Here is a 27,645-nt window from a genome sequence, read left to right on the forward strand (position 1 = left end):
TAACTGCCGCAGTTATCTTACAATTACCCACCTATTTTCCCACAATGTCCTCTGTAATGTTTATAAATTATATTTTATTAAAATTTTATGAGTCAGTCAATATCGACAAGGTCACAGAGTCAGTTCTGTTTGCTGTGTATTTCCTATCCGCCGTCTACAAATTGTGTTTGCATTATTTGTCTGTTTTTAATTTTCCATTTGCAAGTAAATGTAGAACTATACCAGCAGCCTCCTATGCAAACAATCATAGCAATATAGAACATTCTGCCTCAGTAATAAGCTGTGGAAAAAAATAACAGTGACAGCTGCTGAAATCAATGAACAAGACGCTGTGTGTGTTCAAAGATGAAATCCGGGGAAATTGTAAAACTATCCTTGCAGTGGAGCTCCCCTGACATTGCAAGGGTTAAATGCTTGTTGTTGTTTTGGGGAACATTAACCACTTGGCCTCTGGAAGATTTTACCCTTTTCATGACCAGGCCATTTTTTGCTATTCGGCACTGCGCTGCTTTAACTAGTGATTGCGTTGTCATGCAACACTGTGTGCAAAAAATTATTTTTTTCACACAAATAGAGTTTTCTTTTGGTGGTATTTGATCACCAGTGTTTTTATTTTTTTGATGATGAGTGGGGTACAGGGGTGTGTGATGAGGGGGGTACAGGGGTGTGTGATGACGATGAGGGGGGTACAGGGGTCTGTGATGACGATGAGGGGGGTACAGGGGTGTGTGATGACGATATGGGGGGTACAGGGGTGTGTGATGACGATGAAGGGGGTACAGGGGTGTGTGATGAGGGGGGTACAGGGGTAGGTGATGATGAGGAGGGTACAGGGATGTGTGAGGATGAGGGGGGTACAGGGGTGAGTGATGATGAGGAGGGTACAGGGATGTGTGAGGATGAGGAGGGTACAGGGGTGAGTGATGATGAGGGGAGTACAGGGGTGTGTGATGATGATGATGAGGGGGGTACAGGGGTGTGTGATGACGACGAGGGGGGTACAGGGGGTGTGTGATGACGAGAATACAGAAAAGTGTAGTGATGATGAGGAAGGGGAGTATAGAAGTGTATAATGACAATGATAGGCGGCACAGGGTGGAGCGATGATGATGGCGGGGGGGGGGGGGGGGGGTTGATGAGGGGAGTACAAGATTTTCTTTTTTTTTATTATTATGTAAACAAAAAAAAGACTGAAAAATTTGAAAAAAAAAGAAAAAACAATATTTTTTACTTTCTGCAATTTAAAATATCCATTTAGAAAATTTAAAAAAAATCAGATTTCTTCTTAAATATATGCCAATATGTATTCTGCTACACATTTTTGGTAACAAAAATCTCAATAAGTGTATATTAATTGGCTTGCGCAAAAGTTATCACGTCTACAAACTATTGTGTGTATACACTGGTATTTTTATTTATTTTTTTATTCTGGGAATGGTGGTGATCAGCGACTTCTATGGGGACTGTTATAGTATGGCCCCTTTCACACGGGCGATTCAGTCCGATCCGCCTGTCAGTTTTTCAGGCGGACCAGATCGGATGCTCCATGCATCTCTATGGGGCAGCGGATGTCAGCGATGACATCTCCGCTGACACCCGCTGCTCTCCGATCCGATCCTGTCCGTAAAATCCAGACAGATGGAAACCCTATTTTCCATTCTTCTGGAGGATCGGAGAGGATCGGATGAGAACAGATAGGCGGTCCATTCTCATCCAATCTCCCCATAGAGGACAGCGGGGGTCTGACAGCTCCGTCTCTGCACACAGAGCAGAGACGGAGCTGTCATCCGCCTGCTCAGTGGGGATTGGCGGATCGATCCCCGCTGAGCAGAACGGACTCCGTTCCGTGTGAAAGGACCCTATGGCGGACAGTCTGACACTAACTGACACTTTGTAGGAATTGAATAATTGCCACTGACATCTCCAGTGACACTATACAGTGATCAGTGCTAATAATATACACTGAAACTGTACTAATGACACTGGCTGGAAAGGGGTTAACATCTAGGGGTAATCAAAGGGTTAACTGTTTACCCTAACGGAGCTTGGTTTGTACCATGTGGTGCTTTTACTAAGGGATGTGCCTGTTTTTATTCCCTGCTTTCCAGGGAAACAAAAGCCGGCATATCCGCACTGACAGGACAGAGCTCTGTATTGTTTACATTCATAGAGCTCTGTCCTGCCATCTGCTTTGCCAATCGGCTTGTGCTGTAACTAATCAAAGCACAGCCAGGGCGGAGGGTGCACCCCTTATCCAGAAGACCTGGATCACGTATCGGATACATGATCTAGCGCAGAGAGGCCACTTTGCCACTGTACATCCTCGAAATGCGGTCGGTAATCGGTTAAAAGGAAAAACAAAAAAAAACATTTTACTTACCTTATCCTTCTCTCCCCCGGCAGCCCCGGCAGCCAACGCTTTCCTCTGACGCTCTGGGTTGTGGGCAGACCCTCGCTGTCCTCATTTACAGTGCAGGACTGCTGATCCTGCATTGTATGTGATAACCTGAAAGTATGTATGACCGATGGAACGCTGAAAAGGAGCCTGTCATACAGAGAAGAGGAGCCTGCTGGACTGCGGGATAGGTAAAACTGCGTTTTAATGGTACTCAAGACCAAAAACAGGGGGAACCCCACTGCATGGGTAGTTCTACAGATTCCCTGGCATTCAACTTTAAAAGAGAAGCAAAGCTTTTTTGGCCATAGGAAGGCATTACTTCTTCCCTCCTGTGACCCAAAATCCTCCAATAGCCTGAATATATCAGCCCTGCTCCTGACTGCGGCTCCTTCACACTAGGTCCACGCCCCGCCCCCCTTTTCTGTAATGATCCTCTGCTATGATCTCTGTAATGATCCTCTGCTATGATCTCTGAAATGATCCTATGTAGTGATCCTCTTCTATGATCTCTGTAATGATCCTCTGTAGTGATCTGCTATGGTCCTCTATTATGATCTATGTAATTGTCCTCTGCTATGATCCTCTGCAGTGACCTTCTGCTATGATCTCTGTAATAATCCTCTGCTATTATCTCTGTAGTGATCCTCTGTAGGGATCTGCTGTGGTCCTCTATTATGATCTATGTAAATGTCCTCTGCAGTAACCCTCTGCTATAATGTATGTAATGATCCTCTGTAGCTTCCGCCCTGACCGCTCACCTTCCTCATTGCGGCTCGCGGCTCCCTTCTCACACGCCGCCGGTGTCCTGTCCGGCCGCGAGTAGGGGGTGTGACGTCACGCGCGCGTCCCGCCCCCTGCTCCTGACTGCGGCTCCTTCACACTAGGTCCACACCCCGCCCCCCTGTTCGCGGCAAAATAAATGGAAAAAATGCAAAACACCGCGGTCGGTATTCGGCCTTCGGCCAAGCATTTCATTATTATTCGGCTTCGGCCAAGAATTTCATTTCGGTGCATCCCTAGTATTCAGGCATATACTAATGTAATATTATATATTTATTATTTATTATATACGAATGTAAACCTCCCACAAAATGATCAACCGTACACTTGCGGTTTTAGTGTTGTGACATCACTGACTCCTCCCAACATGTTGCATCATTTCATCACGTGACTTCATCAGGGGTGTGTTGGCTGATGTCAAAGAGCCATTCCAGGCTCTGCAGGGATCCCGAATATAATGTCAGAATCCACCCATATGCCCGAGCGGCAATTCGCTCAGCCTTAGAAATCTGCTCCTGGCCCCTCCTCAGCTTGACGCGCCAGTAAGTGCTGGAAGGGCAGAACAGAACGCAGTGACTGACAGAGCAGTCATGTGATTGCACATTTCCCGAGCTTAGAGCTGGTGGGGAACAGCTGCAGCATTGGACCGATGCTGCAGCCATAGAGGTGTGTATGATTTTTGTTTGTTTTTTTTACAATCCCACACTTCTCCCTTAATTATCAATGAGGGTTTTTGAAGCTGTTTAAGAGTAAATCTATAATTTTTTTTCTGTAAGAGAGAGAAAGGATTGATTCAATCAAGACCATATTCTTTCAGGAACCTCTTCACTTGTCAATAGGGATGTGTATATTTTGTTAGAAAAATCAATATTGATCTCCTGTAGTCTCTGCAGCAAAAGGCTAAATAGAACATTGTACTGCCGTCCTGCAGAAAACATTGTTTCTGCTGGCTCAATGAGCTCTGCTGCTTACAGCGGTCATTAGAATTAGAGCTTAAAGCTGGCCATAAACTGGAGGCAATTTTGGACGGTTTCTGATGAACTGGCTTAGATTGGGTATCCCTGTCAGCATAGGCATAAGCACAGGGTGTGCCAGGTGTGCCTGGGCACACCCTAATCACCCTGTGTAGTGCAGATTCCTGTCAAGGTCTTACCTTGCCCTCTTGTTGGCAGCCATCTTGGACATGTGCAGACTGCTGCCTATTATAAACTCTGTTTGCATCATCACTTGCCTGCTGCTTGGGTGTCGCCCAGTGATGATGCTGCACACCTGACTATATATATATATCACCTGATGGGTTGCAGTCCTTGCCCTTGTGTTTGTGCTCTAGGGTGCATCACTACTAGCAGTCTTCTGGTCTCCTTGCTCCTCCGTGTATGTCCTGGCTTGGCTGATGACTCTCCTGGCTTTTAATCCGGCATCGGTAGACTACCCGCTTCTGCACTCGACCCCGGCTTGGATGACTACCCGCTTCTGCACTCGACCCCGGCTTGGATGACTACCCGCTTCTGGACTTGACCCCGGCTTGTTCCTGCTCTCACTTCCTTACTCTTGCTGTGCATTTATTGTTGTTTGCTCCAATAAACTGCTTTATTTTACCTGCATCCCCGTGTGGTCCGGTTTGCTGGCACCCTGACAATTCCCCCTCTTTAGACCCAAGCTTGATATGTCACTAAAGCTCCCTAACAAGGCTCTTAAAAAAAAAATCTAAAAATAAAAATTACTGACACCAATCTCTGCCCTACTGGCAATGCACTCACACACACAAATATATGTTTGAGTTTTGGGGTGCACACCCTAATGTAATAGACTGCATACCTATGCCTGCCAGAAATCTGAAAATCAAAGAAGCTGCGCTGAAGATTGATGACCGAACAACCAGTTGGTTCAGGTTCAGATATTCTGACAGCCACACGTGTCGGCTGTCAGAATACAAGTAGCCCACAGGGGAGATTCCTCCATCCATACTGTTTAATGTGGATGGGGGAATTGATGGATTTCTCTCTGAATGAAGGAGATTTTTCGGTATATAGCTACCTTTATGCTGGCTATACACTAACCAAAATTGGAATTGAATAATAAACACCCAGTTGTGAGCGTCAACAATTTTGCCATCAGGTAATGAATAAATATTGATAAATCGTTCAATGGACATAAATGAATCTGTTTTTCATTCATTTTGTCACATTTGCCTTGTGCAAACCGTTCGGGCGAGAAACACATTAACCTTTCAATTTATCGTTCGTTTGGCAGAATTTTCCAAACTGTTCCTTTGATTTTTCAGCTCTGAAAAGTTAAAACCGATTTTCTATTTGTGCCCAATAACTGGATGAAACATGAACGAACGGACCAAATGACAGATTTTTGAACGATTTATCGGCTAGTGTATGGCCAGCACTGGACTGGATCTGTACACACGTGCCATTATAGCCTACGAGCTAGGATCTATATCCCCCTTCTCCAGCTCAGTCCATTCACCACATTTTTATGAGAGATATAAACCCTGGAGGCGGCAATTGCTGCATTGGTTTCTCTGGGAGTCTGGGCTGGTGGTACACTGTTTTTGAGGGGCTTGTGTGTATGTGGAAGGGCTACTACTGTTTTTACTGTATGTAAACATGCTTTGATCATGTAGGCAGTTATATAACATCCCTATTATTATGTTTTCATAAAAAATCCTAACATTTATAATAAAATAGTATCACAGTCTATCTTTATATTCGCTTTATGTAGTTCCCTGCAAAGTAGGGATCAACCTATTATCGGCAAAGCCGATATATCGAGGGCCGATCTGTACTTTCCCCGATATATTGTAATCGGCCCCTGAGGTTACCGATATTGCCGATATTTCGGGAAAGTTCTTGTACCGGAGAGATGTCTGCAGCTAGAGGCATCACCCCGGTACCGGCGTCCATAGCCGACGGTCGGCTGTCTTGTAATGACAACCGATGCAGCTGAGAAGCCGCTCGCCTGTCATAACAAGAAGCGGGAGGGGATGCCGAACCCCCCCCCCTCCCACCGCCTTCCGCGGCTCGTCTGGGTCTCCCGTCCCACCGGGAGACCTGGGCAACCAGACTGCAGGGCCGCCAAAGACCCGATCAAAGCCGCATTCGGCTCTGATCGGGTCTCCATGTAAAAACCCGGAAGTGATGTTATGACATCCATTCTGGGTACTCGGCGCCAGGTTAAAAAAAAATGACAGCATTCAAAACAGCCAAACTTGGCGTTTTGAATGCTTTTAAGTGCAGAGGAGGGGTTTGAGGTCTTTTAGACCCCCAGATCCCTCCACACGAGTACCTGTCAAGTAAAAAAGATAAATATTTATTTTTAAATGTACGAAATTATCGGCCCATATCGGCCGGTACCGATACGCGACGACCAAAATATCGGTATCGGTATCAGCAATGAAAAACTATATCGGTCGATCCCTACTGCAGAGAATGATTCAATCTGAGAGGGGAGATAGCAGCACTGTAAGCTCACAAGGCTTCACTACATTGGACAGTGCACAGGGAGCTGATAATAGAAAAATATCATCAGTTTGTTTCTGCTCCTTCACTATCCAATGGCATGCTGTGACAGCCCCTGACCAAACTGTGTTGCTCTAACTGCAGAAAAATTAGATCAGAAAACAGCCATGATGACTGATAGGGGTATCTAGATCGGAACACTGGCTGAGCCGAATTGCACAATATTGACAGATAAAACTATTTTTACATTTCATCAGTGAATTGTTTACCTTCTGCTTTGAAGTATATATGAACCCCACCTAAAACAGCCCATTCAGTTTAAAATACAAACAAAAGGTAAAACCTCTATGTATACATATAAAGAAATATAAATAACATTTTTTTTTTTTTAATAAGTGATTACATATGCTCTGTTCTCAGCTGCATAAGGAGCTTAGAGAGCTGGGGGAGGAGAAACATCATCACACCGATGTTCCCAGTCAATGGCTCTGTAGGGGGGTTGATCCGTGGAGGAGAGCAGTTCCCAGCACAGCCAGAAAGATGACCATGCTGACCTTTCATGCTTAGTGTGGTCTGTTTTTAACAGGAAAGCAGACGGACTGGCAGGATCACCAGGGATTTCACACAAAGGAAGCAATACAAAGAACAGGAGACTTTTTATACAAGTACATGGTACAGCAGGCACATATCAGGAATATGAAATGTTGGGTTTACATATTGTTTAATGTTATATTCTCTAATATTTTAGCGCTCGGTCAGACTTCCCTTACTTTAACAAACCCAGCTGTTGCTTGTCTGTCAAGCTTTACTCTGTGTGAATTAATGTTTGCATTACCTTGTTTGTTCAACCTTAGGCTAGCCATACCGAGCCTGATAAAAGCAAGCAATGCAACTGATCCCAGGACTGCTTGTTACAGTCAGACTGTGCAACGATGTGATTCTGTTACTTGTCTGCCATTGTGGCTGAAAGCTGAATATTTCCATATTATTTTAGGCCCTATGCACACTGAGCGTGTAGACCCGATTCATGAGATCCCGGCATTTTGGTGTGGCTGGAAGGCACAGGCGAACCATTCAGCCCCACTGCTGGCAGCCTATATCACTATATAGGGGTTGATTTATTCAAACTGGTGCACACACAATCTGGTGCAGCTGTGCATAGTTACCAATCAGCTTTCAGGTTTAAGGCCCCTTTCACACACTCTGTCGGACGGAGTCCGTTTTTCTCAGCGGGGGATCGATCCGCCGATCCCCCGCTGAGCAGGAGGATGACAGCTGTGTCTCCGCGCTGTGTGCAGAGACAGAGCTGTCAGGTCCCCATTCTTCTCCATGGGGGAAATCGGATGGGAACGGACCGTCGGTCCGTTATCCAATCCGATCCGCTGGACGGATGGAAAATAGGGTCGATCCCCCGCTGAGATAAATGGAGTCCGTCTGACGGACTCCATGTGTGAAAGAGCCGTTACTGGCCAGATCACCAGGTATCACCAAGAAAATAAAACAAATGCAGCCACCACATCTAATGACTGGTGAGCTGCAATATATTACATTATTGGTATTGGGTTTAATATTACTTTCATTTGTTAATCATTTATGAAAAGTCCATCTAAATCTCCTGGTGCTTCTAACCCAATTATCTCTACAGGTTGACAATGGAACTGTCCAAGGATAACTATACTGCTCCCCTATAGATACAGTGGAGGAGTGAGCGTTGTCACTCTCAGTCCCGGTTCACATATGTGCGATGACAGTCATCGCATGTGATTCGGAGCGCACTGCTCTGAAAAATCACATGTGAAATCTGTGCAATGCGAATTCAGCCATACAGATTGTATGGCTGAATTCGCATTACATTTGGACACAACATGCACAGGACCCCTTTTTTGGGTCCGCAGCAGAATCAGATTGCATGGGCGTTCACGCGTATGCGATCCAATTCATGTCTGAACTAACAGTCCGCACTGTGATATGTGAACTAATCTTGGGGTGTTGTTAACCTAGTATTGACACCCCCAGCGATTCGCATATGGCAGTGTGAACTGCCTGCGATTTGAATGCGATGCGGGAACCCGCAGTGGATTTGCAGGATTCCTGCATCGCATATATGTGAACCGGCACTAAGACAGGAAGTGTGTTGTTGGCAAGGTCACCAGGTGAATATAAAGGGAAAAAAGCCTAAATAGAAAACGAACGCAGCCACCACATCTAAGTATTGGTAAGCTGCAATATATGAATTTTTGGTTCCCGGGTTGACATACACTTCAGCTGAGAATAGGCTATGCAGAAAACTGCCAACATTTCACAGGGATCAGTGGTTTTTATAAATGCTTGAAAACAGGTTTTTCTGTTATTTTTCTTTTTCTTTGGATGAGAGTTGCTATTTAAAGTAGCTTTCTTTGTTTCATGACACGGGAGATATAATAACCATGTCTTTGTGCTGCTCTGACTGAGCATTTTTCCATTTTACAGTTTTGTTTGTATGGAAGAAGAATTTAGAGGTGAACTTTGTGTGTTTATAAGAACTACAAATCTATCTTTAGACCCGTCGGGTTTTACCGCCTCCTGTGTTTATTAATGTTTGATGACTAGAAGTTATTTCCAAAATGTTGTGTATTCCTCTTCTAATCTACGGCCTGACCTCTTGATGGGACTTTCCACATTCATCCAGGAAAGGATATACCCTATGATGACCATGTGGTGTCACCCTATGATGACCATGTGGTGTCACCCTATGATGAGCATGTGGTGTCACCCTATGATGAGCATGTGGTGTCCTCTTACGATGACCATGTGGTGTCACCCTATGATGACCATGTGGTGTCACCCTATGATGACCATGTGGTGTCACCCTATGATGACCATGTGGTGTCACCCTATGATGACCATTTGGTGTCACCCTATGGAGACCATGTGGTGTCACCCTATGATGACCATGTGGTGTCACCCTATGATGACCATGTGGTGTCACCCTATGATGACCATGTGGTGTCACCCTATGATGACCATGTGGTGTCACCCTATGATGATCCTGTGGTGTCACCCTATGATGACCATGTGGTGTCACCCTATGATGACCATGTGGTGTCACCCTATGATGATCCTGTGGTGTCACCCTATGATGATCCTGTGGTGTCACCCTATGGTGACCATGTAGTGTCACCCTATGATGACCATGTGGTGTCACCCTATGATGACCATGTGGTGTCACCCTATGATGATCCTGTCGTGTCACCCTATGGTGACCATGTGGTGTCACCCTATGATGACCATGTGGTGTCACCCTATGATGATCCTGTGGTGTCACCCTATGGTGACCATGTGGTGTCACCCTATGATGACCATGTGGTCACATGTGGTGGCCCCGTTCACACATGGGCATAGCGGAAACGTGGGCACAAACAAGCACAACATGCTTTTCGTGTTATTATTCCTAATGGCACCCCAGACACAGGTAGCAGTCGTGCATTTTTCAGTGCATTTTCTGTGTGACAAAGCATGCAATAACGCGATTGACTCATGCCCAAAATTTGGTACACAAGCTTCTTTGGCACGTTTTTGGAGCCGAAGGAGGCCCATTCAGGTGAATGGTACTGCTTCAAGAACACGCTAAAAATGCACAAAAAAAAAAAAAAGAAAAGCTCGTTAGCGTTGCTCAAGCTTGACTGTGGCCTTAAAAGATGCTGATCTGCTGTTCTGCCTGTGAGAGTATAACCTCAGCCAGAACATTTCTATTTGGAAAGCATGAGATGCGTTGGAACCTCAGACAAGTTCCTGTTGCTGCTAGTGGGACATGAAGTGAGATGGAGTCTTCCCAGTGCAGATGCAAGCAGTAATATAGAAAAAGTAAATATTACTATATACAGTATCTCACAAAAGTGAGTACACCCCTCACATTTTTGTAAATATTTTATTATATCTTTTCATGTGACAACACTGAAGAAATGACACTTTGCTACAATGTAAAGTAGTGAGTGTACAGCTTGTATAACAGTGTAAATTTGCTATCCCCTCAAAATAACTCAACACACAGCCATTAATGTCTAAACCGCTGGCAACAAAAGTGAGTACACCCCTAAGTTATAATGTCCAAATTGGGCCCAAAGTGTCAATATTTTGTGTGGCCACCATTATTTTCCAAAAAAAATTCAAAAAGAAGAACCAGCGCGAAAAGTCACTACTGGATGAACCAAATATGAAAGTAAATATCACAAAATTCCAATATAAAAGTTCAAATAAACTGGGTGATGGACAATAATAATAGTACAGGAAATAAATTCAAAGTGCTGTGAAGAATCAAAAATACGGTGCCCTCTGAAGAGTGAACTCCTAGGTCTACTCTTCAGTGTGAAAATAACGTGCCTTTTAACAGGTGTACCCCAAGGATAGGATGACACCGTGAAAATAATTTGACAAACGTAGAAATTAAAGATGAGGGACAGTGTCCTCTAAAGAGTGAACCCCTATCAATAGTGAATGAAGAAGACTGTGAACAATGCAAAACTGTCACGTAAAATAGTCGTGCAAAGCTATTTCCTAGTGGTAGCGCATAGATTTTCCCCTCTCTATCTCACCATTATTTTCCAGCACTGCCTTAACCCTCTTGGGCATGGAGTTCACTAGAGCTTCATAGATTGCCACTGGTGTCCTCTTCCACTCCTCCATGACGACATCACAGAGCTTGTGGATGTTAGAGACCTTGCGCTCCTCCACCTCCTGTTCGAGGATGCCCCACAAATGCTCAATAGGGTTTAGGTCTGGAGACATGCTTTGCAGTCCATCACCTTTACCCTCAGCTTCTTTAGCAAGGCCGCGGTCGTCTTGGAGGTGTGTTTGGGGTCGTTATCATGTTGGAATACTGCCCTGCGGCCCAGTCTCTGAAGCGAGGGGATCATGCTCTGCTTCAGTATGTCACAGTACATGTTGGCATTCATGGTTCCCTCAATAAACTGTAGCTCCCCAGTGCCGGCAACACTCATGCAGCCCCAGACCATGACACTCCACCTCCATGCTTGCCTGTAGGCAAGACACACTTGTCTTTGTACTCCTCACCTGGTTGCTGCCACATACTCTGAACCAAATAAGTTTATCTTGGTCTCATCAGACCACAGGACATGGTTCCAGCAATCCATGTCCTTAGTCTGCTTGTCTTCAGCAAACTGTTTGTTTGAAAGGCTTTTTTGTGCATCATCTTTAGAGGAGATTTCCTTCTGGGATGACAGTCATGCAGACCAATTTGATGCAGTGTGCGGCGCATGGTCTGAATACTGACAGGCTGACTCCCCACCCCTTCAACTTCTGCAGCAATGCTGGCAGCACTCATACGTCTATTTCCCAAAGACAACCTCTGGATATGATGCTGAGCATGTGCACTCAACTTCTTTGGTCGACCATGGCGAGATCTGTTCTGAGTGGAACCTGTCGTGTTAAACCGCCGTATGGTCTTGCCCACCGTGCTGCAGCTCAGTTTCAGGGTCTTGGCAATCTTCTTATAGCCTAGGCCATCTTTATGTAGAGCAACAATTGTTTTTTTCAGATCCTCAGAGAGTTCTTTGCCATGAGGTGCCATGTTGAACATCCAGTGACCAGTATGAGAGAGTGAGAGCGAGAGCGATAACACCAAATTTAACACATCCACTCCCCATTAACACCTGAGACCTTATACCACTAACAATTCACATGACACCGGGGAGGGAAAATGGCTAACTGGGCCCAATTTGAACATTTTCACTTAGGGGTGTACTCACTTTTGTTTCCAGCGGCTTTGCACAGAGCAGCCTGGATCCTCCAATTTTAGGGTCCCTCTTCTGTGCTCCTGGCCCCTCCCTCCTGTTGAGTGCCCCCACAGCAAGCAGCTTGCTAGGGGCGCAGCCTAGCCGCAGCTTTGTGTATCCATTCAGACACAGAGCTGTAGTTTGGCCCTGCCCCCTCTCACCGCTGATTGGCTAACTGAATTTGATTCACAGCAGCGGGAGCCGATGGTGTCATTGCTGTATCTCAGTCATTCAGGAGAGAGAGTCTTGGACCGCTGAGGTGCTCGTGGACATCGCTGGATAGAGATGGGGCTTAGGTAAGTATTAGGGAGGCTCCTGCACACAGAAGGCTTTTTATGCAGAGATACATTAGAATAAAAACAAAAACCTTCTGACTTTACAAATCCTTTAACACATCCACTGGCTCCTGCTCTCTCAGTGCTGTTTCCCTGAACCTCTAGTCTTCATGGAGAAGAATTAACAGCAGACAGTGCAGTCTCCAGTCAGTCTCCTATCTTGGAGAAGGTTGGGGGGGATGGGAGGGGCAGGGGAGTGTCTAGCCATCTTAGGCTAAGGGGCTGTGTGTTTCTATTGATGCCCACCGTGTAGAGAGACACAACTGTAGCCCTTGCATGCAAGTATGATTCCATAGGATACTGCAAGAGAAGATGAGGCCCCCAAAAACAGGAAACCTGGGGCAGCGGACATGGCACCAGCCTTATCTGGAACATAGCAAAGATTAAAAAGATAAAAAAGCTGAATACTCAGTGGGTGAATAAATCAGTGCCCCCAAGGCTCTGTACTATCAGGAGATGGGATTTGGGACTTAAGAAGAAGGGGAGGATCAGAGAAGACAGGATCAAACATCCTACTTACACAATGCAGAGGGTTAACCCCTTAGGTTCCACAGTGAGTATAACAAGCATGCTTTACTGCATATACAGACTGATTTTACTGTTGTGGGTTTAGTAACACTTTACTATCACTTTTTAAGCTTTTACTACTCTATAGGAAGCAAAAACAGTTTTGCCTTTAAAGTTCTACTGTTAGGGTACACTCCAAATCTGAAAATGATGAAAAATGTCCTACCCGCCGATTACTTCATACTTTCATCCAGATATTGCTGTACTATACCGGTCCACTCCTATTGCCAGTAATCTGATGATCCTATGTTAGAGCACCCACTGTAGGCTGGGGTCACTTCCCTAGCATAGCCCCCCCCCCCTTGTATGTTATAGCCCTCTGCTTTTCTTGGAGTATCTAATTACTGTCTGTGCTGGCCCAGCTCCTCCAGCTTTTTCCACCTCAATCTGACTGTCCATGGCCTGCCCCTTCTATTCATTGGATTTCAGTTCTTTGAATCATGGAGGCTCTGTAGTAAATGTGGGTGTTACCTAGGATGGTTACCTAGGATGCAGATGAAACCTGACAAGGAATGCCCAGTCCTCCAGACTGACATCCACTCATAACTCCTTCCAAGAGCCAGCCGACTTGCATCAGGACTGAGGAGTACTGAGACCGGGGGCTGTCATGTTTTCAAGAAGCTATGTACAGCACCTTGCTTGCCCCTCCCACCAGCCATGATCTGTTCTCATTTCATAGAGAAGCACAGAGACTCATGACATCTCCGGGTATGTAATTAAAACTGAAAGGTTTTATTTAACAATCTCATTACTAAGTTGAAGGGGGGGGGGGGACCAGCCAAGGCAAAATATAAGCAGATTAAACTTCACCCTTATCCAGGGCTTTTTCTTTAGCTGGAACTTGGTGGATCTCAGTCCCACCACCTCTGGCTCAGGCCCTCAGCAACCTGCTTGCCATTATCACTTGCAAACACAGAAGTCTGGCTTGTCTCCCAGTGGCTCTCACTGAGTGCAGGATGGGGGCAGGGGAGATGCAGGTCCCTAGGGTGGATTGCGAATGTTGACACCCCCACTAGATTAACTCCCTTCAAGTGAGAGAGGCGGAGCCACCTACAGCGGGGAGGTACTAGAGCCGGTTGGGTGCTTCAGCTTAATACACCAACAAAAGTATAACATGTGGAAGATGGTGGAGCTTTTAAGGAGGGTTTGTATGCAGAGGTCAGAGCTAAAGAGGGGTGAAAGTGAGATGTGGATGGGGGATGCAGAGGTAAGCAGCTATGGATGAAGACTGAACTCTGCACTCTGTGTGTAGTGCACCCCCAAACCCTACACTGTATGTAATGCACTCCTGGTATTTAATGCCCTTTAAGACCCTCGCACTGTTTGTGAAATTTGAACACACCCGTCACCCACTATCTGATTGGTTTGCAGGGTGTGTGGGGAGGAGGGGGGAGATGGGTTTGGGGGGGGGGGGGGGGGTCGTGGTTCAGTTCCTGCACCGATTTTCTGGGGAAAAAAAGCCCTGCCCTTATCTCAGTGGGAGCGATCTTCCTTTTTGCTCTTCTGTCTGTCCTCAGTATCTGTGGATAGGAAGGAGCTCCTAATGTTCCGTGCCAGCAGTTTTGTCGGTCATTGAGAAATGTTAAGGTCATTGTCAGAGGCTGGATGTGAGTGGTGAAGATGTCATCTTGACTCACTCAGCAGACACATGCTGCTGTCAGAATGGTAGACGGGACCAGACAGGGGAACCTGCTCTCCTTTCATAATGAAATCACATACTCCGATGAATACGGGGGAGGGAGATGGAGACCTAAAGGGGATCTCCAGGCACAACACATAATTCAGCAATGGATATACAAAGTGAACAGTTCCTTATCTTCCCACACCAAAATAAAGGAGACCGTGTTCAAAAGTGTGGTGCCTAAACCCACCAATGTCCTCCACACTAAACGCTGCTGATCATGGTGGTGTAGGAATCAGGGGATGCCTAGTATGGCATGGGTAGGCCAGCCATTGATAACATTTCTAATTGAAAACTTCCTCACATGCCAAGTTTTTGTGCAGATTAGGAGGAAAAGTTGCAGCAATTGCCAGATGTGATAATTTCTATAAAAATCAAGGTGACCTCCATAAGTGACCTTATTAAAAGAAATTCTAGCTACTTGCCTGTATTGCATACCGGTCTAAATACTTTGTAGTCCCTTATGACAAACAAGTGTCAAAAGTCAAAAGACTGTCCTTCCATATTTGTTCCAGGTTTTGAAGCCAGAGGTTCAGAATGAAGAAACTAGCTTTTCCAGAAGGAGGGGTCAGCAATGGTATCCTCCTATGATGATAACTGCCTAAATTTTTTTTTTTCATTTTGGATAGCGCAAGGGAGGGGTATAAGCCCTGTCGGTTTTTTTTTTTTTTCCATCTGTAGCCCATTGGGGAGATTTCCCTTCACTGTCTCATAGTCAAAACTCCAAAGTGAGGGAATCCCTGATGGTCTTTAGAACTAGCGTTCCCATTGGAAGATTTCCCCTGTATTCCTGTTCTGATATCAACCACCCAAAATGTGGGATTTTCTCTCACTTTGAATTTCAATGAAAATGGAAAACAGGACAAATAGAGAGGGAGAATCTCCTTGTTTTCTAACACACTCTGACCAGAGCAATATAATGTTACTATAATAACATAGTACTACTCTGGGGAAGTGATCAGGATTTTTATTTATTATTTTACACATTATGTTTGCGTATAGCAGTGAATTACATTGCTATAAGCAAGCATTTTATAGAATGAAACTGATTCATTCAGTTTGTTTTGTTGTTATAAGCTGTGATTGGTCATAGATAATTACATGGTACAGATGGGATGTGATTGGCCCTGTCTGTACCATGTGATAAAATTGGCCAGTCACAGCTAGCAACACAGTTGTACACAATGGATGGCATGAAAGGAAGCGATCCACTGTGTACAATTGTCATGTGACCTGCTGTTATTGCTCACGGTGGTCACATGGTACCATCAGCAAGCCGGTACACTGATCAGTCACCGGCTGTGTCCAGTGGACAGATCATGCCACTGTGCGAGGGGCGCTTTCTGAGAGGACGTCATATGACGGATGGGAAAGCCACCGCCTGACCAACATTCTGCTATAGACCCAACAGGGAGGTGTTAAAGAGTAACTAAACCTCGGAAGCTGTGCATAAAAAAGAAAAAAAAAAGGCAAACAAAGGACTAGTCACCAGTATTGCCTGTTTACCCTGCAGCTGATCTTTCTCTATTACTAACTTACCTATTTCTTTGTTCTGTACTATGTCTCTGGAGGCAGCCATCTTGGGAGTGGCTTGCTTTTCTGCAAGAACAGTGAACAGAGTGACCACACAAAGTCTCACTACAAATCTCCTGATACTAGTCAGAGGCAGCAGTGCCTTAGATCTCACAGTGCAGATATACAGCTATGAGGCTGTAGGTTGCAGGAGTGCCTAGGCACACTCACATACCAGGAAGTCCACTGATTTTATTCAAGGAAACAAGATAAAAGGTACATTTCTCAGGGTATTGTTTAAAGAAGATCTTCAGCCTGTTCGTAAAAAAAAAAATATCAAATTTGGCAACTACAAATGCTGTAGCTGCTGACTTTTACTAAAAGGACACTTATCTGTCCAAGGATCCAGCATGGTCCTCACCCAGGCCTGTTCTTCACTGGTTTTTGGGTCCCCAGTGCCAGCATGTTTAGTGTGGGAAACTGGCTGTAACTCCCTGTGGCTTCATAGCCGACTTTCTAATGCACATGTGCGAGCCACGCTGCGTTCTTTGAATGGTTCCGCAGCTTCATGGGACCTGTGTCCTAGAAGGTTGTGGGCAGGGAGTGGAGGGGGAAAACTTCTGGTGGAATTATCTAGGTGATCCAACTGGAAAGCTAGGGACCCGCTACAGCCCCACGAAAAAAGTCCAATGTCCCGTCCAAATGTTGGGGGACGGGACAAAAAGAGTGACTTCCCCTTTAGGGTTCCGCTTTAAGCACAATTCACATTTCTAAATGCTCCCCATACTGTAGCAGATATCCACTTCTGAGTTTAGGTCTGCTTTATTGAAGAGGTAGTAAACTCTTAAAAAAAAAAAGAAAAGAACAAATAGCCTGCAGGTTAATTCCATAATGCACTAGAACACAGCACATACTAGCACATTATGACAGACTTCCCTTTCCAATGGAGCCCTCCAGTGGTGTACTTTCACCGCTGCCAGGGCTTCCATCTTCACCTGCTCCTCCTTCTGGGTTTGCGATCTCTGTTCTTTTGAATGGCCGAGCTGTAAAAATGTCACTCCTGCGCATCTGCATGGGAGTCACGATCACGGCTCAGTGCTCTCTGCATTGATGGTACACTCAGTGTGGCTTGAATGCAAAGCTACTGTTCATGTAACGGTGACGTCACCGGTTGCTCCGGTTGGTGAATATCTTCTAAATGGTGCATGTTTAGAAGATATTCACTGTACCTACGGGTCGGGTAAGCCTTATTAAAAGGTTATCTGTATGTACAAGCCCATAAGAAGACTTTACTACCACTTTAAGCAGACGTTAGCTCAAGTTTATCGACTGCCAAAACTAAGATGATGTCGTCATTCTGCTGCAGGCCAGTAGATGCATTTCATAATGGGTAATCGGACTGCAGTATTGTAACAGCCATTGCCAATTCTCATCAGTGGGCAGAGTAAGGTGTGACCACCTAAGCTCATCATATGGTATGAAAATCTCTGTGCCTATTCCTTTAGATTTACCAAAACTAAGTTACAATATATGAGGACAAACCTAAATCCATTCAGGCCAGGCCCTTGCACTACATACTTGTTGGTAGATTGTAGAGTCAGATCATGGTGAGCTTTAGGGGTAACACTAATATTTATACCGAGCCTTCACTCCCCTCACAGCACTACTAAATATAAAATATCTGAGTGGAGAATCTTTTGAAGCAATTTTGTGTTTTCCTGAAGCCCTCTGTGCTCCTCTACCACAATGCACCGCGATGACCCATTTTTTTCCCTTCTCCACCGTGACCTTTAGAAAAATTCACATTAGGTTAAATCACAAATGTATTTATTTGAATTCCACTCAGTGATCATGACATATCTTGTCGGGTTCAGGGTTATTAAAATGCCGGCTATTCTCCCTCCATGTGTGCAGGCATATCTCCGCACACCGCAGTCTGCTTGGAGGAAAGTTACACAGCAGACAGTCAGCGGCTTCCAGGGCAGGAGACGGGCAACGATGGCTGCTGTGCTCATGCTTGGAAGCTGGCTAGGAAAAACATCATGTTGGGAGGGGAATGTGGTTTGTGTCGAGTGTCTTAAACCAGGAAAATGAAATGTTTCTGCTCTGGCATGCCTTTTCCTTGTCAATGAGAGGTTACAACAACACTAGAAGTGTTGTATTTTTAAACATCACGTGTTTCCACACTGTGTGGATCATGGGTTTAGATGGCCCTGTATCACTGCCACTTATGTATGGATTTTGGCACAGAATTTGGTATTCCTGTATGACCACTGGTGCGACATGGAGTATTTCTTTTTGTGTTACATGCAGTTTTGTATACTTGTAACCCTACTGGTCTAAAGTGGATTTTGGTATCCCTGTACCCCACTGGTAAACTATGGAAGTTGGCATTTTTGTATCCTCACATTTTACATGTAGTTCAGTATTCCTGCATCTTACCTGGAAGTTGCCATCTCAGTATCCCTAATCTTAAATATAGTTCAGCATTCCAACATCTTACATGGAAGTTGGCATCCCTGTATCTTACATGAAGTTCAGAATTCATACATCTTACATGGAAGTTGGCATCCCCATATTCCTAGATCCTACATGTAGTTCAGAATTCATGCATCATACATGGAAGTTGGCATCCCTGTATCCCTATGTCTTACATGAAGTTCAGAATTCATACATCGTACATGGAAGTTGGCATACCCGTATCCCTACGTCTTACATGTAGTTCAGAATTCATGCATCTTACATGGAAGTTGGCATACCCGTATCCCTACGTCTTACACGTAGTTCAGAATTCATGCAGCTTAAATGGAAGTTGGCATCCCTGTATCTTACATGAAGTTCAGAATTCATACATCTTACATGGAAGTTGGCATCCCCATATCCCTAGGTCCTAGATGTAGTTCAGAATTCATACCTCTTACATGAAAGTTGGCATCCCTGTGTCTTACATGAAGTTCAGAATTCATGCATCTTACATGGAAGTTGACATCCCCATATCCCTACGTCTTACATGTAGTTCAGAATTCATGCATCTTACATGGAAGTTGGCATCCCTGTATATTACATGAAGTTCAGAATTCATACGTTGTACATGGAAGTTGGCATCCCCATATACCTACGTCTTACATGTAGTTCAGAATTCATGCTTCTTACATGGAAGTTGGCATCCCTGTATCCCTACATCTTACACGTAGTTCAGAATTCATGCATCTTAAATGGAAGTTGGCATCCCTGTATCCCTGCGTCCCACATTTAGTTCAGAATGAATGCATTTTACTTGGAAATTGCCATCCCTGTATCCCATCTTACATGTAGTTCAACATTCCTGCATCTTGCTGTACCCCACTGGTAAACCATGGAAGCTGACATCTCTGTATCCCTACATTTTACATAGTTACATATAGTTACATAGTAGGTGAGGTTGAATAAAGACAATAGTCCATCCAGTTCAACCTGTGTAGGTGTGTGTGGCTGTAATCATCTCACATACCCCTGAATGTTCTGATCCTTGAGATGTAAGTCTAAGAGTCTTTTGAAAGCCACCATACTACCCGCAGAAACCACCTCTTGTGGTAGAGAATTCCACAATCTTGTAGCCCTAACAGTAAAGAACCCCCCACGTTGCCTGAGGTTAAAACGCTTCTCCTCTAATCGCATTGTATGCCCTCGAGTCCTCATGCAATCCCTTCGAATGAACAGCTTTTTTTCTAAGCTGGGATCCCCATTAAGATATTTATAAATTGCTATCATGTCCCCCCTCAGACGTCTCTTCTCCAGGGAGAATAAATCGAGCGATTGTAGACGCTCTTCATAGTCAAGGTCCTCCAATCCCCTAATTAGTTTAGTTGCCCTTCTCTGGACTCTCTCCAGCTCCAACACATCCCTCCTGAGGACTGGCGACCAGAACTGGACAGAATACTCCAGATGCGGTCGGACCAGAGTTTTATAAAGTGGAAGGATTATAGTCTTATCTCTGGAATACATCCCTTTCTTTATGCATGCCAATATTCTGCTGGCTTTGGCAGCTGCCGCTTGACATTGCATGCTGTTGCCTAATCTATCATCAACCAAGACTCCCAGATCCTTCTCCATTTTTGATTCCCCCAAGGGTTCCCCTCCTAACGTGTATTGTGCTTTTATGTTTTTAGTCCCCAAGTGCAAAACCTTACACTTCTCCACGTTAAACCTCATTTGCTATGTCCGTGCCCACTCTGTAATTTTGTCCAGGTCATTCTGTAGGATATCTGCTTCATGCTGTGCAGTTATTGCTCTGGCCAATTTTGTGTCATCTGCAAAAACTGATATCGAACTACTGATGCCGTCCTCAATGTTGTTTATGAATAAATTGAACAAGGTTGGTCCCAGGACTGAGCCCTGGGGCACCCCGCTTACTACCTCAGACCAGTCTGAGTATGCGCTGTTTATTACCACCCTTTGGATACGCCCTTTAAGCCAATTCCGTATCCAAGAGCAAACCCTGCTGTCGATACCTGCAGATCTTATTTTATAAATTAAGCGCTTGTGGGGAACTGTATCAAACGCCTTAGCGAAATCCAAGTACACCACATCCACTGGTCTCCCCCTATCTAGCTCACAGCTCACCTCCTCGTAAAATGTTAATAGATTGGTTTGACAAGAACGCCCATTTGTAAACCCGTGCTGATTACTGCTGATGATGTTGTTGTCTTTAGCAAACTCTACGATATAGTCCCTTATCATCCCCTCCAGAAGTTTACATACTATGTATGTAGTTTAGTATTCCTGCATCCTACCTGAAAGTTGGCTTCCCTGTATCCCTAATCTTAAATCTAGTTTAGCATTCCAGCATCTTTGAAAGTTGAAAGTTGGCATCCCTGTATCCCTATGTCTTACATGTAGTTCAGAATTCATGCATCTTACATGAAAGTTGGCATCCCTGTGTGAAATAAATAGGGGGTGGGTTTTGGATTCCCCCTACTTAAATATGAATATGTATTGCAACACTGTGTCTTAAATATAGTTCTGTGTCCTTGCATTTTACATGGAAGCTGACATTGCTGTATCCTCACTATGTGGCGTTTGCTATTCCTGTATGTTATATGAAGTTAGGAATGCCTGTATCACTAAATCGTACATAGAATTTAGAACTTGTGTATTCACACTTACAGTACACTGTCTCTAAAATAATAATAATAGTTAAAGTTGTCAGCTTAGTTAGCACTTGGCTTAGCAGCTAAAATGTTAAAGCTGAACTCTAGGCAGATATAAAAGACGCAAATTAATATGGCTCTGCATTCATGAATACATCATTTTTTCTCTAATGTAGTGTAAGTAGCTATATTTGACTTGATATCAATCATTTGCAGTCCCTGTACAGCAGAGCTCAGGGTGGAAGATGGCATGTGTTGACAAGGAGCATTCTGATTGAAGGAGAAAGCAGAGTGACAGAGAATGATCTCATCCCTGTGCTGCTTCTCTTACTGTCCAGTCACAGTGGGGTGGGTCCATGACAGCATGGGCTTACAGGAAATGGGTTAGAATGATGCTGGCTGTCATTCAACTCAGATGATTGAGGACTGAAGTTCTGCTTTTATTCAAACTGCTTGCTGCTCCCCACACTAAACTTTCTATCGATGCTGGAGCTAGCTCCTTCAGAGTCCAGCTAATGGCTGCTTTTGTGATCCTTCTACTTGTCCACACCAACAGGTAGGCAGAGACACTGATTAAATGTGGGACAATGGTTTTCAAGGATAAATCTTTATTACTAGGGGCAGTCCCTGGAAATCAGGTGCAGCTGACAGCCATGAAGTTCATCTGCTTATGTTTGACCCTGAGGCAAAAGTTGTCTATACGTTGTAACGCCCTGCAAGATAGGATGCTAGTTAGGTTAGGTAAATTAAGTTCTTGTCATCAGTTGAGCGGTGTGTGATTTCTCTGGTCTGCTCTGAGTTTCACTATATTCGTGTCACTGGAGATGTCAATGTCAGTTAGGGCTCGTTTACACTTGCCTCAAATCATGGCTTCAGACAAGCTTTTTAAAAGCTCTCTGAACACCAGTCAAAGTCCTGTCATTATATAAAATGGTTAGCTTACAGTCCTGTTTACACCTAGTGTTTGCTTTGCTTTGCTTCAAAAACGATTCCCCTATGTCGCTTTAGTGCTGCTTCAAAGCGTCTTCAAAGCCTCCATAGAAGGCTCGCTTGAAGCACCTACAGCTTTTGAGTGGCTTTTGTTTAGCTTTAGTTTCACTTTATTTTGGAGAAATTGCAGGTATGAGATATCAACACACACACACAGCATCTGCCAAGCTTCATTAAAGCTTCAAAAAATCACCACGAAGCATCATCGGAGCACCACTGAAGCATCACAAAAGCTTTGCAGAAGTATAAAAAAAACATTAAAAAAGCATGGTAAAGCGGTAGGCGGCGGCGCTTTAATGTGTGTTGAAGTCGAAGCAAGTGTAATTGAACCCTTAGTCAGTTCCCACAGTGTCAGTTAGTGTCAGATTGTCCACTGCACTGTCACACTATACGTCACCATTACTAGTATAAAAAATAAATAAATCAAAATTCTAGTGTATATTCTAGTGTTTATATACCATATTGTATAGACGCTATAACTTTCTTGCAAACCAATTAATATACACATATTGTTTTTTTTTTTTTTTTTTTTTTTTTTACCAAAGACATGTAGCAGAATAGATTTTGTCCTGAATTTATGAAGAAATTTGATTTTTACATTTTTTTATTTTAAATGTTTTATAACAAAGTACAAAAAAAAATATATATATATATATATATATATATATATATATATATATATATTTTCTTTTTTTTTTTCAAAATTTGTGGTCTTTTTTTGTTTATATAATAAAGAATACAAAAAAAAACAGTGATGATCAAATACTACCAAAAGAAAGCTCTATTTGTGTGAAAAAGTTATACAAATTTCACTCGGGTACAGCGTTCCAATACCGGGCCATTACCAGTTAAAATAAGCGCAGTGCTAAATAACAAAAAATGGCCTGGTCACGAAGGGGGTAAAACCCTCCAGAGCTGAAGAGGATATTGTGATGTGCATACCCCTGGGTTTATAGGTCATGCACATTTGTTCGCTTCAGTGTGCCAAGTTCAAAGTTTGGAAGGTACTAATGAAAACATACCAAGCCATCCAACTCTGTCCCAAGTTATGTAACCAAACTTTTCCCTTTTCCTCTCCCAAGGCTTCCTGCTGTGTAGCCCCCTCGTCACTTCCTCCACTCCTCGCCTCCAGGACTTCTCCAGAGCCTCTCCCATCCTTTAAAACCTCCCTACCTCAATCACTATCTCCTACTATGCCTGAGCTTGTACTTTCTCCAACAACTCATCCCTCGCAGCTATTATCTCATATATCACTTGATCCTCCCTTTTAGATGGAAGCTCTCATGAGTAGGGTCCTTAACTCTCTTCTGCTGAATTATCGTATGTTGCAATTCTGTTCTCTCCCTTTATCTTGTAAAAGCACTGTGCAAACTGTTGGTGGTATATAAATCCTGTATAATAATAATAATAATAAGGTATACGGGAATGACATTCTGTGGAGTGCTAACTTCAGAATGATGCCTGCATCCAAGGATACAAGGGAGCCAAATTCCTTGTTACCCTGCAGGCTGCATGGGGTGAATGAGAAACAGTGCTGCCTGCAGCGATCGGAGTCCGCCTCTCTCGCTGAACTCTGTATATGTGTGTGTATATGTGTGTGTGTGAGCTGCAGAATCAGGAGAAGGCAGAGATCACATGTAGAGCAGAGATCACCGTCTGCTCACTTCATTCTAGCACTATGCTCAGTCAGTCTGCCTGTGCTCTTCCCAGCCTGACATCCAACTGATATGTAAGGTGAGTCTATACATTGCTTTGTATACCTTGCCCCGGCACTAGCACTCTCTTTCTTGTCTTTTTTTGCCTGCAGCTGTTATTATGTAGCTGGGAATTCCAGATATTTGTCTGGAGGTTCCTGCCTTTTATTTGTTAAAAAACAAAAATATGTTCACGATTAGATTCACAGCAACTCGGGAACACTGCGATAACCAGAACTGCATTCTCAGTGACTGTGAAGATATATATCGTTAGGGTTATATATCGTTATATATCGTTATTTTTGTTTCTTTGTGATTTTGTGTATAATCTATTGGTCTGTTAATTATTTTACTTTTTTTTTCTACTGGATTAATATTCAAGATCATCTATCAAGATGCTGCATTTCCATAGCTTCCAACAGACCTAGCTTGTAGGACAGTCCCTCTTTCAGACAAACATCCCTCCATCCATCTGTCCTTCGTAACTGCCCCTTGTTTTGATCTGATGTATAGACCAGTATAACCTGTAAATGTTGTGTGATATGTGTTGCTCAACACCAGCATAAAGGACAAGTAATGATGTTGGTGATGGCAACCCATCCAGAGTGTGTAGCTTACACTTCAAACATTGTTTTGACTAATATGTACACATACAGTATATATATATATATATATATATATATATATATATATATATATATATATATATATATATATATATATATATATATATCTCCATATAAGTCCCACCAATTACCCCTTACAATTTTGCATCCATGTTACCTTTCATATGGACTGTATATTTGTGCAGGTTAAATTTGTGCCTATCTTTGTACTTTAAAAAACAATATATGGTTAATATGTGTGTGTGTGTGTGTGTATATGTATATGTATATATATATATATATATTCTATCTATCTATCTATCTATCTATCTATCTATCTATCTATCTATCTATCTATCTATCTATCTATCTATCTATCTATAAAATATTATTTAGTTTAACCACTTTACCACTAGAGGATTTTGCTGTCTTACGTCTGAGCCACTTTTTGCGATTCGGCACTGTGCAACTTTAACTGACAATTGCGCGGTCGTGCGACGCCATACCCAAACGAAATTTACGTCCTTTTTTTCCCACAAACAGAGCTTTCTTTTGGTGATATTTGATCACCTGTGCAATTTTTACTTTTTGCGCTATGAACAAAAAAATAGCGTAAATTTTGAAAAAAAATAACAATATTTTTCACATTTTTTTTACATGAAATTCCCCCCCAAAAAAATGTAAAAATCAAAATTATTTAAAATTTTTTGCAAGTTTGTTTCCTGCTACCTATGTTTGGTAAAAAAAATCACAATAAGCGTATTTTGATTGGTTTGTGCAAAAGTTATTGCGTTTACTAACTAAGGGAAAGATTTCTGTCATTTTTGGTGTTTTTTTTGTAATGGCGGCGATCTGCGATTTTTTTTTTTTTTTTTTTTTTTTTTTGCGGGACTGCGACAGATCGGACACCTGACTGACATTTTTGACACCTTTCGGGGTACCAGTGACATTACTACAGTAATCAGTGCTATACATATGCACTGTTACTGTAAAAATGACACTGGCAGGGAAGGGGTTAATTTTATTGGAGAGGGAGGGGTTAATGTATGCCTGGTGCTTACTAACGTGTGTGGGGGAAGGTGACTGTGTGACACAGGGACAGATCCAGGGTTCAGCTATGCTGAACCCTGCAATCTGACCCTGCCTGTCACTTAGGAGATCCGCCCGCTCTGTTTACACAAGCAGGCGGATCTCCACACTCGATTCCCCGACGATCGGGGAAGAGCAGCGGCGATCGCCGCTGCTCCTCCCCTGGCCTGACTCCCGCTGTGACTGAACACAGCGGGAGCGAGCCTCTGGCGGCGCGCGCGGGCCGCTGAGAAAGGGGAGTGTCTGGCAACGTAGGTCTACGTCGCCAGACGATAACCAACCACTTTGCCGCAGTAGTGCTCGAGTGAGCAGACGGCAAGTGGTTAATACAGGTGCATCTCATAAATGAGAATATCATCAAAAGTTAATTTATTTTGGTAATTCAATTCAAAAAGTGAAACTCCTATATTTTATATAGATGCGTTACACACAGTGATATATTTCAAGCAATTCTTTCTTTTAATTTTAATTATGGCTTACAGCTAGTGAAAACCCAAAATTCAGCATCTCAGAAAATTTAAATATTTGAAGACCAATAAAAAAAAAAAAAAAAAAAAAAAGGATTTTTAATACAGAAATGTTGGCTTACTGAAAAGTATGTCAATGTGCAGTATAGCATGCACTCAATACTTGGTTGGGGTTCCTTTTGCATGAATTACTGCATCAATGCGGCGTGGCATGGGGGCGATCAGCCTGTGGCACTGCTGAGGTGTTATGGAAGCCCAGGTTGCTTTGATAGCGGCCTTCAGCTTATCTGCATTGTTGGGTCTGGTGTCTCTCATCTTCCTCTTGACAATACCCCACAGCTTCTCTATGGGTTTAGGTCAGGCGAGTTTGCTGGCCAATCAAGCACAGTGATATCATGATCATTAAACCAGCGATTGGTACTTTTGGCAGGAGCCAAGTTCTGCTGGAAAATGAAATCAGCATCTCCATAAAGCTGGTCAGCAGGGGGAAGCATGAAGTGCTCTAGAATTTCCTGGTAGAGGACTGCACTGACTTTGGACTTGATAAAACACAATGGACCAACATCATCAGATGACATGGCTCCCCAAATCATCACTGACTGTGGAAACTTCACACTGGACTTCATGCAACTTGGATTAAGTGCATATCCACTCTTCTTCCAGACTCTAGGACCTTGATTTCCAAATGAAATACAACCATTTTTACAGTCAGTGATGATTTGGGGAGCCATGTCATCTGGTGTTGGTCCACTGTTGTGGTTCACAGGGCAAATCATTTTGTTAACAAAAACCTATATAATTATGCCAGTTTTATTCTTGAAATGAATAAAAACTGCTGAAAATAAAGGTAGACAGTAAAAGTTGTGGTGTCCTCCACATGAGTGCTCAATGTAATAGTAAACCCTCTAAATCAGGGGTGTCAAACTCAATTTCATCACGGGCCGCATTATAGTTGCCCTCAAAGGGCCAGTTGTATCTGTAAAACTAGATGTCAAGAGTACCCTATTCCCCCTTACATCAGATGTCAACGGCTCCCCCCATTATCAGGAATCAAAAGTCTGTCACCCTCTCTTACATCAAACTGCACCCCCAGAGATGAGGGAGTTGCCACAGCTGCAGGAGAGGTGCGAGGGTCACATGAAATGTCATGGAGGGCC

General features: G+C 43.6%; 1 protein-coding gene across 10 annotated transcripts in view; it reads left to right on the top strand.

Moving 5' to 3' along the window:
- Positions 1 to 27,645, top strand: part of KIAA1217 — a 958,874-nt gene that overhangs the window by 792,395 nt on the left and 138,834 nt on the right. Inside the window, exon 1 of one of the 10 annotated variants that reach the window (XM_082258352.1) lies at positions 24,216 to 24,367. The exons of the other annotated variants lie outside the window; for them this stretch is intronic. The gene's annotated coding sequence lies outside the window, so the exon portion shown is untranslated. Of the gene's footprint in view, positions 1 to 24,215; positions 24,368 to 27,645 lie in introns of those variants that run through there. 10 annotated transcript variants of the gene reach the window in all.

This window comes from Pelophylax lessonae (assembly GCF_965119305.1).
Source record: "Pelophylax lessonae genome assembly, chromosome: 5".
NCBI classification, from domain to species: Eukaryota; Metazoa; Chordata; class Amphibia; order Anura; family Ranidae; genus Pelophylax; species Pelophylax lessonae.